The 12,583-nt window shown below is 39.5% G+C and overlaps 1 long non-coding RNA gene and 1 pseudogene across 1 annotated transcript in view; one reads left to right on the top strand and one right to left on the bottom strand.

Annotated features, from left to right (window-relative positions):
- The window catches only part of LOC136330361 (uncharacterized), a 101,011-nt gene that overhangs the window by 8,739 nt on the left and 79,689 nt on the right, over positions 1–12,583 (top strand). The window lies entirely within an intron of this gene.
- LOC136328616 (large ribosomal subunit protein uL11 pseudogene) lies at positions 7,429–10,296 on the bottom strand (annotated as a pseudogene).

The following is a 12,583-nucleotide window of genomic DNA, read 5'->3' as shown; positions in this document are numbered from 1 at the left end:
TGGAATCTGACATCCTTTGGGATGCCTTTGTTGTCCACCCCAACCTACAGAATTCTCCCTCTGTTGTTTGCACTTCCTGTGCCTCTCATCTGCTTTGAACGCTTGATGCTCTCCCATGTGGACACTGACTTACCAACTGGATAAACAAACCTAACTTTCGTTTAGTCATTTGCAACCAATCAAGTTTATGTTTATTTTCATATTTTGTCCTCACAACATTAGGTAGGTATTATCATCATTCTCCTAGCAAAGTGAGAAAGATGAAGAATTAAGAAACTTTCTTGTCACATGGTTGGTGGTTATGGTGCAAGACTCAGGACTCAGGCTGGTCCATCGGATCTCCTACTAAATCTTCTATTGTTTTGTCTTCCACCACACTATACTTGCCTTAAACTTCTTTTTATTTTCTATCGAGTTTTACATATTGTCAGGACTCAACTACATTCTCATTGATTGAATTGCTCTAAAACTTTTCTGCTCCAGTTTAATAGTTATAGAAGCACACTCTCACTTAGAAACTGTCACAGAAAAGAGGAAATGTTGAATTGTATTGTGGCCATTTTTGTTTCTAGTGTTTTGTTGATTTCTTGGGTTGAACCTGCAAGAAGATGAAGAGGTGAAATAAATATATTTGCTATTATAAAGCAGCTTATTAGTACACAACTGTTACTTCACGCCCTCCCCTCCACAATAGAATTTGATCTCTGGGTTGGAGGAGGAGAGAGAGTATGCTACTAAGTTGGCCTAAACAGAAAAGATGACTTAATGTCTGACATTTAGTAAAATTCTTTACTTTTTTTAATCTAAGTACCTTAGCATCTATAGCAGTGGTAGTCAACCTGGCCCCTACCGCCTACTAGTGGGCGTTCCAGCTTTCATGGAGGGTGGTACTGGAGCAACCAAAGTATATACATAAATAAAAAGATAGATTTAACTATAGTAAGTTGTTTTATAAAGATTTATTCTGCCAAACTTAGAGAAAATCTGACATAAAGTACTTGGTAAGTAATTATTATTATATGCTTTAACTTGCTGTAACTCTGCTTTATAAATTTTATAAAGTCAAGTTACTTCCCTACTTTATAAATCACCATTACTGTGGAACCTGTAGGTGGTTAGAAAATTTTACTACTAACAGAGATACAAAAGTGGGCGGTAAGTATAAAAAGGTTGACTATCCCCTGATATAGCAACTCAGTTTAAATTTGCTATTTTTTTTGTTTGTTTTTTTTACAGAGACAGAGAGAGAGATAGACAGGGACAGACAGACAGGAACAGAGAGATGAGAAGCATCAGTCATTAGTTTTTCATTGAGCATTGCAACACCTTAGTTGTTCATTGATTGCTTTCTCATATGTACCTTGATGGTGGGCCTTCAGCAGACCAAGTAGCCAGCGACCTTGGGTTCAAGCTGGTGAGCTTTTGTTCAAACCAGATGAGTCCGTGCTCAAGCTGGCGACCTCGGGGTCTCAAACCTGGGTCTTCCGCATCCCAGTCCGACGCTCTATCACTGTGCCACCACTTGGTCAGGCTAAATTTGCTATTTAAGCTGGGGGTTTAGTTGGTTGGCTCTGGCAGGTCTCTACTCTAGTATGAGCTTAAGAAATTAGTTTCACTATCTTGATTCAAACTTATGCTACCAAATTATTAAAGGTCCCTCCCATACTGGGTGCCTTGTTGATCTATTTCCATAGGTAAGGAATAAAGACAATTTCATTCCTTCCTTTCCCATCTATATACCTTATCCCCCCCCCTCATCTTATTTTAGCAGCCAGGACTTCCAGCATGATTGTGGAAAGGAATTGTGAGAGTGAACATCTTTGCCTTGTTCCTGATTTTAGGGGGAAAGCCATCCATTTATCACCATTAAACAAGATGTTAGCTGTACATTTTTTTTTGTAGATGTTCTTTATCAAGTTAATAAAGTTCTCCTCTATTCCCAGTTTGCTAACTTTCTACCATGAGTGAATGTTGGATTTTTATCAAATGCCTTTTCTAAATCAATTAATATGTTCGCATAAATTTTCATCATTAGCCTATTGATGTTATGGATTACATTGGTTGGTTTTTGTTTTTTTGTTGTTTTTTTCTAGAGAAACAGAGAGAGAGAGTCAGAGAGAGGGATAGACAGGGACAGACAGACAGAAAGGGAGAGATGAGAAGCATCAATCATTAATTTTTTGTTGCGCATTGCGACACCTTAGTTGTTACATTGGCTAATGGTGAACTAGCCTTGCATACCTAGAAAAAATTCTACTGGGCCTTGGTATAATTCTTTTTATTCATTTTTTGATTCTGTATGTTAATATTTTATTGATAATTCACACAGCTTTATTTTAGCCATAGCCATGAATAAATCAAATCATTCACTCGTTCAAAGGTCTCAGTGGCTCCCAAGAGTCATTAACTAAAATCCTTAGTCATTCAAAGTTCTCTATAATCTGGCCTCAGATCACCCTCTTATGCTTCTCTCTCACTACTTTCTGTGAGGTACCCTCTTTTTTTCCTAAATATCTTTGTAATTTCTCATCATTCTGTTTTTTAATATCTTCTTCCCTTCATTGGCAGCTATGCATAATATTAACTCTTTTCCACTCTAATTTTCTGAAATCCTATTTTTGTTTAATACCAAGCCCAAATTTTAACCCTTCCCCATTTTGGGAATTGTGTCTGTTACATCTCTGTGTCTCCTGAAATACAGTGTCTCATATATATAAGAAAAAAACCAATTAACAAAGAAACAGCAGACTTAAAGGACATACTAGGTCAACTCAATTTAGTAGATATATTCAGAAATTTCACCCTAAAGCAGCAGAATATACATTCTTTTCAAGTGCTCATGGTACATTCTCTAGGATAGACCACATGTTAGGGTACAAAAGCGGCCTCAACAAATTTAAGATGATTGAAATCATATCGAGCACTTTCTCTGATCACAATGGCATGAAACTAGAAATCAACCACAACAGAAAAACTGAAAAATACTCAAACATTTGGAAACTAAATAGCATGTTATTAAATAATGAATGGGTTAACAATGAGATCAAAGAAGAAATAAAAAAAATTCCTAGAAACAAATGATAACGAGTATACATCAATTCAAAATTTATGGGACACAGCCAAAGCAGTCCTGAGAGGGACGTTCATAGCATTACAAGCATACCTCAAGAAGCTAGAAAAAGCTCAAATAAACAACTTGATCCTGCATCTAAAAGAACTAGAAAAAGAACAGCAAGTAAAGCCCAAAGCTAATAGAAGGAAGGAAATAATAAAGATCAGAGCAGAAATAAATGACATAGAGGCTAAAGAAACAATACAAAGGATCAGTGAAATCAGGAGCTGGTACTTTGAAAAGGTAAACAAGATCAATGAACCTTTAACCAGACTCACCAAGAAAAAAAGAGAGAGGACTCAAATAAATAAAATTAGAAATGAGAGTGGAGAAATAACAACTGACACAACAGAAATACAAAATATTGTAAGAAAATACTATGAAGAACAGTACACCAAAAAACTAGACAACCTAGGTGAAATGGACAAATTCCTTGAAACACATAATCTTCCAAAAATTAATCTGGAAGAATCAGAAAACCTAAACAGACCGATTACATCAAATAAGATTGAAACAGTTATCAAAAGACTCCCAAAAAAGAAAAGTCCTGGGCCTGATGGTTTCACAAGTGAATTCTACCAAATATTTAAAGAAGAACTAACTCCTATCCTTCTCAAGCTATTTCAAAAAATTCAAGAGGAAGGAAGACTTCCAAGCTCCTTTTATGAGAAGAGTATAATTCTGATTCCAAAACCAGGCAAAGACAACACAAAGAAAGAAAATTATAGGCCAATATCCCTGATGCATTTAGATGCTTAAAATCCTCAACAAAATATTAGCAAACTGGATCCAGCAATATATGAAAAAAATCATACACCATGATCAAGTGGGATTTATTCTTGGGAGGAAAGGCTGGTACAATATTTGCAAATCAATCAATGTGATTCACCACATAAACAAAAGAAAGGAGAAAAACCACATGATAATTTTATAGATGCAGAAAAAGCATTTGATAAAATCCAGCACCCATTCATGATCAAAACTCTCAGCAAAGTGGGAATACAGGGAACATACCTCAACATGATAGAGGCCATCTATGACAAACCCACAGCCAACATTATACTCAATGGGCAAAAATTAAAAGCAATCCCCTTAAGATCAGGAACAAGGCAGGGGTGCCCCCTTTCACCTCTCTTATTCAACATAGTGCTGGAAGTCCTAGCCACAGCAATCAGAAAAGAAAAAGAAATAAAAGGCATCCAAATTGGAAAAGAAGAAGTAAAACTATCATTACTTGCAGATGATATGATATTGTATATAGAAAACCCTAAAGTCTCAGTCAAAAACCTACTAGAGCTGATAAATGAATTCAGCAAGGTGGCAGGATATAAAATTAATACTCAGAAATCAGAAGCATTTTTATACACTAACAATGAACTGTCAGAAAGAGAAATTAAGGAAGCAATCCCCTTTACTTTAAGCAACCAAAAAAATAAAGTACCTAGGAATAAATTTAACCAGGGAGATTAAAGACTTGTACTCAGAAAATTATAAAACATTGATAAAAGAAATCAGGGAAGATACAAACAAGTGGAGGCATATACTGTGCTCATGGTTAGGAAGAATAAACATCATTAAAATGTCTATATTACCCAAAGCAATTTATAAATTCAATGCAATACCAATTAAAATACCAATGACTTACTTCAAAGATATAGAACACATATTCCAAAACTTTATATGGAACTAAAAAAGAACACGAATAGCCTCAGCAATCTTGAAAAGGAAGAATAAAGTGGGAGGTATCACACTTCTGGATATCAAGTTATACTACAAGGCCATTGTACTCAAAACATCCTGGTACTGGCATAAGAACAGGCATATAGATCAATGGAACAGAACAGAGAACCCAGAAATAAACCCACAGCTCTATGGACAACTGATATTCGACAAAGGAGGTAAGAGCATACAATGGAGTAAAGACAGTAAAGAATAAGTGGTGTTGGGAAAATTGGACAGCTACCTGCAAAAAAATGAAACTAGACCACCAACTCACACCATTCACAAAAATAAACTCAAAATAGATAAAAGACTTAAATGTAAGCCGTGAAACCATAAGTATCTTAGAAGAAAACATGGGTAGTAAGCTCTCCGACATCTCTCACAGCAATATATTTGCTGATTTATCTCCACGAATAAGTGAAATAAAAGGCAGGATAAACAAATGGGACTATATCAAACTAAAAAGCTTCTACACAGCTAAAGACAAGAACAGAATAAAAAGACAAACTACACAATGGGAGAATATATTTGACAATGCATCTAATAAGGGGTTAATAACCAAAATTTATAAAGAACTTGTAAAACTCAATACCAGGAAGACAAACAATCCAATCCAAAAATGGGAAAAAAAAATGAATAGACACTTCTCCAAAGAGGACATACAGATGGCCAATAAGCATATGAAAAAAATGCTCAACATCACTAATCATTAGAGAAATGCAAATTAAAACCACAATGAGATATCACCTCACACCAGTCAGAATGGCGCTCATCAATAAAACAACACAGAATAAGTGCTGGCAAGGATGTGGAGAAAAGGGAACCCTCCTGCACTGCTGGTGGGAATGCAGACTGGTGCAGCCACTGTGGAAAACAATATGGAGATTTCTCAAGAAATTAAAAATGGAACTGCCTTTTGACCCAGCTATCCCATTTTTAGGAATATACCCCAAGAACACCATAGCACTGTTTGAAAAGAAGAAATGCACCCCCATGTTTATGGCAGCATTGTCCACAATAGCAAAGATCTGGAAACAGCCCAAGTGTCCGTCAGTAGATAAGTGGATTAAAAAGCTTTGGTATGATACATATATACTATGGAATACTACTCAGCCATAAAAAATGATGACATTGGATCATTTACAAAAACATGGATGGACCTTGATAACATTATACTGAGTGAAATAAGTAAATCAGAAAAAACTAAGAACTGTATGATTCCATACAGAGGTGGGACATAAAAATGAGACTCAGAGACATGGACAAGAGTGTGAGGGTTACGGGGTAGGGGGTAGGAGAAGGAGGCGGTTGGGGAGGGGAGGGGCACAAAGAAAACCAGTTAGAAGGTGACGGAAGACAATTGGACTTTGGGTGATGGGAATGCAGCATAATCAAATGTCAAAATAACGTAGAGATGTTTTCTCTGAACATATTTACCCTGATTTATCAATGTCACCCCATTAAAATTAATTTTAAAAAAAGAAAAAAACCAAATTCAGCTTTGACCTCATTTTTCAGGATCTTACTTTGTCTTTGTTTTTTGATTTCAGATTTTGAGATCATCTAGTTTGGCTTTTCAAGCTGAGTAGCGATCCCTGTTATATTATTTCAGACAGAACGTTGTTTCTGTGCTAATTATTTACTACCTCATGGTCTATTTTGTTGTTGGACTTTGTAACTGTTAGAAGGTTTATGTGATATTGAGCCAAGGTTTGCCCAACTATGACTTCCATCATTGTTTCAACAGTCACTGGAGAAGCTTGTACCTGTTCTGAAGTGTTTTTAGGGAGACAGCAGTGGAAAGAGCTTAGGCTTTAACACTGGGCAGTCTTGGGATAAAAGTCCAGTCTGCTGCTACCTGTTAGCTGCACTGTCTTGGATGAGTCAATGGGTTTCCTAGAGCCTCCATTTCTCATCTTTAAATGGGGATAATAATGCCTTGTTAGGAGAACTCTTAGAATGAGTGACAAAGTGAATACATGAAAAAAATTATGTAAAGCTTCAAGTGCAGCACCTGTAATAAAGTTAGTATTCACCAAATGATAACAGTTAATAAACTCCCACAGTACATGCAGTGCTCCACGAGGTGCCATGGAGAATCAAAGGTGTATAAACTAAACTTTCTCTCTTAAGGCACTCAAGGCTAATTTGAATTGTGTTCCAAATTCATTGTTCCAGATGAGTAACAGAAGACACTTTGCTCCTTCACTTGCCCATGGGACGAGTCCAGCTTGGCAGATGAGAGTTGTGATTTCTGATAGGGGCAATGTCATAGTTTCTTGGGATCAGGACTGGCCTCCTAGACTTACATGATATATGAGTAATCAGTTCCATTGAAGTTGGTGGTGGTTTAGAAAGGCTAGACTGTCAGTGTAATGCTTGTGTGGGAAGGAAAAAGTGAAACAGACTTGTAGGTTGATTGGGTGAGCTGAGTGAGCTGTGGACAGTGGAGCTGAGGGGAAAAACAAATGACACTTCCTTAGAACTTTCTTTTCATGTCATCAGAAGACTTTGGTGGGGACAAGTATCTATTTTTATTTGCTTTTTTTTGGCTGTCAAATAATCTCTGATTGAAATATTTCCTTTTGGAGTTCTTAACTAGCTGGGCATTCTGTTAATGTCATCTATGATATCATGAGGGTGGTGGCCACCAACATTTTTTTTCTAAGCGCCTTAGATGGGTTGGTCGCCCACAGATGGGTTGGTCCCCAGGATCTATTTAATGGTTCCAGAGAGTTCTCTAGGTAAAGATTGGTACCACATCTGTTGAACAATGTTGACGATCTCATCAAAAGTGATATTTCCGTTGTGCTTTATGGTTTTTTTACTTGCTTGTTTGTTTGTTTGCTTCCTTTTTGTCCCGTGGCGGTTCTTTGAGGGCTCTTATGATCAGGGCAGAGGCAGAAGGCACTACCTCAATCTGGGCCTGTCTGTTCTGAATGGTCGGTTTCACTGTAATCCTCAGGCCCTTTAAATCACTGCTTGCTCTGGTGATGTTGTCGCTTTTTATGGAGACCAGTCCAGGAGGTTGACCTTGGGGGCCAGGGCAGATGTGGCACCGACTTTCCCACCATTGCACCTGAGGTATACAGCTTTGATCTCATTGGGGTCAAACTTGAGAGGTATGGTGGAGGCTGTCCTACCCTATACTTGGCTTATGGTCAAGGCCTATCCAGTCTTCCCTTAAGAGAAACAATAGGTTATCTGAACCTCAGGCCTTTGGTTGATAGTATAACTTAAACTCTAGAGCCTCAGAAGCTCATTTTTAAGAAATCATGTGCATGGAGGATTACTTGAAGGTTAAATCATTCATCTGCTTCTTTATATTCTAAATCTCATTCTTGGGTCAAAGGATACTGTCAGATGGTTACAGACTTGGACTGCATTGTCTTGGTTTTTCAAATAATTCATTCTGATGAATTGAACTTGGACTTGTGCCATTAGTCTGTATTGAAAAATAGGCAAAACTTTGAAACCTGCTGTTGTATTTATTTTGGGCCATTACTGAAGGCGAGATTCAACACACTACATTGGGGCAGGAAGGAAATTCTCTCTAGTTTCAGTACCAGTACACCTGTGCTTTACCTGGGCACCTGTTTTTACCTTTTAGAAACTAGGAAACTTATAACCAGTACCATGCTCTGTGCACTTGCCCCGGGAAGCATACTGTTAACCTTGTGGCCATCTCTCTACCTAACATTGTATCTTACATCTTGTTTTTTGCTTTTGCCTATTTTATTTTTCCTTCAGCACAATATTGTCATTGAAACAAAACTCTAATTGTGCTGTATGGATATTTATAACTGGCACAATTCCCTTCCTGAGCAGGTCAGGGCAAGTCTGAATTCACGAAAGCTTACTCTCCTTGATGAAGGTCAGCATGGTATGTGGAAAATTCCAGAGAAAAGGATGAAGGGGAGGCATTCTCTTCAGAGACCACAGGTCAGCATTTGTTTCCATCTCAGTGCTGCAGAACTTTCCCTCACAGGGAATACACGCAGGCCAGCAGGCTTGGTTTTCTCAGGAAATCATGGAGCCATGTCAGAAATGAAAGTCTGGGCCCGTTGACCAGAAATGCCATCATACTGGGTGGATGATTGCAGTCACAGCCAAAGATACCCTCTCTCTGTTAAGACCCCACAGCCTCAGTCTGCCTCACCTCTGGGAGGAGCAGCAGCTGCTCAGAAGACGCCCCCACCCCCACATGGCATCCAGAGTTCACGTATCTCTGTGGCTCTGCTCATATCTGCAGGCCTTTAATTAGTTGTCTGTATTTCACCCACCTACGAGACAGATGGGCTGGTGAGCTCTATACAGTCCTGATGAAGAAGAGGCAGAGGTCACTTGCCATGACCCCTCGGAGAAGTCATGGACTCCTCAAACTGAGACTGTCTCCTCAGCCATGGCCTCTCCCCTAGAGATGTCCCCAGGCTGTGCCCACCTATAGCAGCCTCCTGAGCGCTGCGCATCCTTCAAGGCTCACTCGAGTCCTTGGAGTTCTCTCCACACCACTAAGGGCTATCCCTCCCGACGTGCAGTTACTGCAGCCTTCGGTCTGGAGCGTGCTTGGTCCTTAAATTCTGCTCTCCTTGTGTCTAGACCATTTTATTTGTCCATGGCTCCACTCCAGCTAGATTTTAAACGTTTAGAGGCAGCATATATGTCCTAACCTTAGTATTACAGTCCTCACAGACATCAACCTGATTCTAAGCACAAATAGATACCCAGAAATGTCTCCTTCTCTCCTCCTGTTGCTCTGTGTTGCCTTCTTTCTGTTCCTCCTGCTTTTCCTTCTGTCCATAGGCCTCTATTACTCAGTTTTGCTGCAGTCAGAGGTAACCCCAAACCACAGTGACTTACAGAACACAGATTTGTTTCTGTGTTGTGAACATGCTGGGTCCGCTGTGGCTGTGCTCCACATGGGATCCCTTCTCGTGTGGGATCCCTGCTGCAGGGGAAGCTCTGATCTGAGAGGCGTCATGGCTGGAGGAGGGAGCTAGAACTGGAAGAAACGTGCACTGTCCCTAAGGCTTTTTCTCTGTTACTTCCCTTCGTCCCATTGGCCCAAGCAAGTCATGTGGCCAAGCCTGACATGGGCAGAAATGTGAACCCCACCTACGGGAAAGCACTTAAGACACATAGGAATGGTGGGTATGTGATTATCTTTCAAGGAAGGGAGCCAAGAGTTGGGAACAATGAAACATTTTATCAGGTAGGTTCCTGGCCCTGCTGGGAGCATCACATAGACAATGTATGCTCATATCTAGGTGTAGGAGTTTTAAGGAATGTAACAATTTTAGGTCTAATTTATAAGAAGGAAACAGAGGCTCAGATAATTTAAGAGTTTTTGAATGAATGAATGAATGAATGAATGAGTGAGTGAATGCGACTCACTCAGGCCCAGCCCCAGCAGTGTCTTCCTTCTCTAGATGGTCTACCATATCACTCACAGTTTTCCACATGGTCCTATAGAAGAACATTCAGTAGGGTTTAATAGATGACTTGTTATCTCTTCAGATTAAGATATTTAGATGCCCAATGCCTAATGGTGAGTCTGTGGTGGAAACTTCAAGCACCACCCACAGGTAGGACTAAGGGAGTTTTGTTTTATTTTTTTATTTTATTTTTTATTTTTCTGAAGCTGGAAACGGGGAGAGACAGTCAGACAGACTCCTGCATGCGCCCGACCGGGATCCACCCGGCACGCCCACCAGGGGGTGACGCTCTGCCCACCAGGGGGCGACGCTCCGCCCCTCTGGGGCATCGCTCCATTGCGACCAGAGCCACTCTAGCGCCTGGGGCAGAGGCCAAGGAGCCATCCCCAGCGCCCGGGCCATCTCTGCTCCCATGGAGCCCCGGCTGCGGGAGGGGAAGAGAGAGACAGAGAGGAAGGAGAGGGCGAGGGGTGGAGAAGCAGATGGGCGCCTCTCCTGTGTGCCCTGGCCCGGAATCGAACCTGGGACTTCTGCACGCCAGGCTGACGCTCTACCACTGAGCTGACTGGCCAGGGCCTAAGGGAGTTTTGTTAATAATACATGTTAAACTTCTCTTAATATATGTTCCAAATCTGGTCTCAAGTCATTAGTGGGTTGTGACTTGAAATCAATTTAATGGGGCATCAAAAATATTTTTTAAATGAAGTAAAAAGTATCAAACTCCATAGCATGTAACAAGAATAAGTTTCATCAAACTTATGTCTCAGTTACGTGTGTGTATGTGTAATCCAAAATGTGTTTTTTATTAACTTGCTGTCAAAAAAACCCCCATGTTTTGAAAGCCATTGCTTTAAAGAATACCTCCCACTGTTTATTCACTGGGTCCATCCCTTCTGGGATCCAATTCAATGAGTAGCCATGGGAGTGGAGGAGCTGACCTGGGTAATAAGGATGGGCTCTCTCTCTCTTCCAGGTGTCCAGGGCCTAGGACTAGGGATGCTGTAGGCTTCCAAAAACAAGATGGTTGATCAAGACACTCACTGTAAGGCCCCTTTTGGCTCTATGACTCCATGAGACTATCTTTTTTGTTGCGGAAAAAAGCGATCCACTAAAATATCTCATTATTTTTTTGATAACATTAAATTCCATTTTGGGTTCTGTCTTTATAACTCCAATGCCTGTGTCGACTAGATGATGTTAAATCCTCAAATATTTGCTAATTCATAAGGATAATAAACATTTTTTTTTCCTCTGGCTATCCCTCTTTCCTGCCAATCTGTCCTACTTTTTATGAACAACATTCAACCATAGTAATCCCACCAAGGGATAAATGTGACACAACCATTAGAAACCTTTCTCAAGATTTTTTTCTAAGGAAACCAAGATAGTTCTCCCTTTCTCTGTACTCATTGCTGAATACTCTAAATGATGTTAAGCCTAGAGCCTTTTCTGTCCCCCATCTGCGCTGTGCACAGTAGGGGATGAGGGCCACACTCCGAGAATGGGTCTGTGGTGGTAGTTTCAGAATAAAAGGGAAATCACAGAACACACCTCTAGTTGAAGACACCATGATTTGAACTCTTGGATCCATCTGGCCTGAGGTTAGATTTCTTTTTTTTTTTTTTTATTCCCAAGGCACATGTTCCAATACATTCTTTTCTTGTATAAACTCATTTTAGTTTCTGGTCACATATCTTTTGTTAAAAAGATTACATTTCTTCTTTCCACAAGTATTTATTGAGCACAAAAATGTACCATACACAATGTTAGATCTAGATAATAACAATTACGAATTATACCTGCGTCAAGTTCTGCTTCAGCTTTTTTCAATTTTTGTTTAGTGTGAAAAACATAACGTCATAAAGAAAAGTTTTCAAAGGCTGAGATGTATCTCTGTTTCCATCAGTGTATGTTTTTGTTCGTTTGTTTCCCATGGTTCCATTCGGTGTTCCCTTATATGCAAGATAGTTTTCCATGGTTAAAATCCCAGTATATCCCAAATTCAGAATTCTACTTTTTCTAATAACATTAAGTCATAAAGTATTCATATTAATAATACTTAATTTCTGTATAAGAGGGTTTCTTAACCTCAGCCAAACTGACATTTTGGAGCCTGCTGTCCTAGGCATTGTAGAATATTTAGCAGCATCTCTGGCTTCTCCCCATTAGATGCCAATAGAACTTACCTCTCCCTCCACTGGGACAACAGAAAATGTCTTCAGACACTTTCAAATGTCCCTTAAAGGTGGGTGCTGGGAAAAATTGTACCCAGTTAAGAACTATTGCTGAATAATATTCCTTTGATTTAACATCA

The sequence above is a fragment of the Saccopteryx bilineata genome, chromosome 3, assembly GCF_036850765.1.
Source record: "Saccopteryx bilineata isolate mSacBil1 chromosome 3, mSacBil1_pri_phased_curated, whole genome shotgun sequence".
Lineage (NCBI taxonomy): Eukaryota > Metazoa > Chordata > Mammalia > Chiroptera > Emballonuridae > Saccopteryx > Saccopteryx bilineata.
The sequence above is the reverse complement of the archived record's forward strand: the minus strand, read 5'-3'. Positions and strand labels throughout refer to the sequence as shown.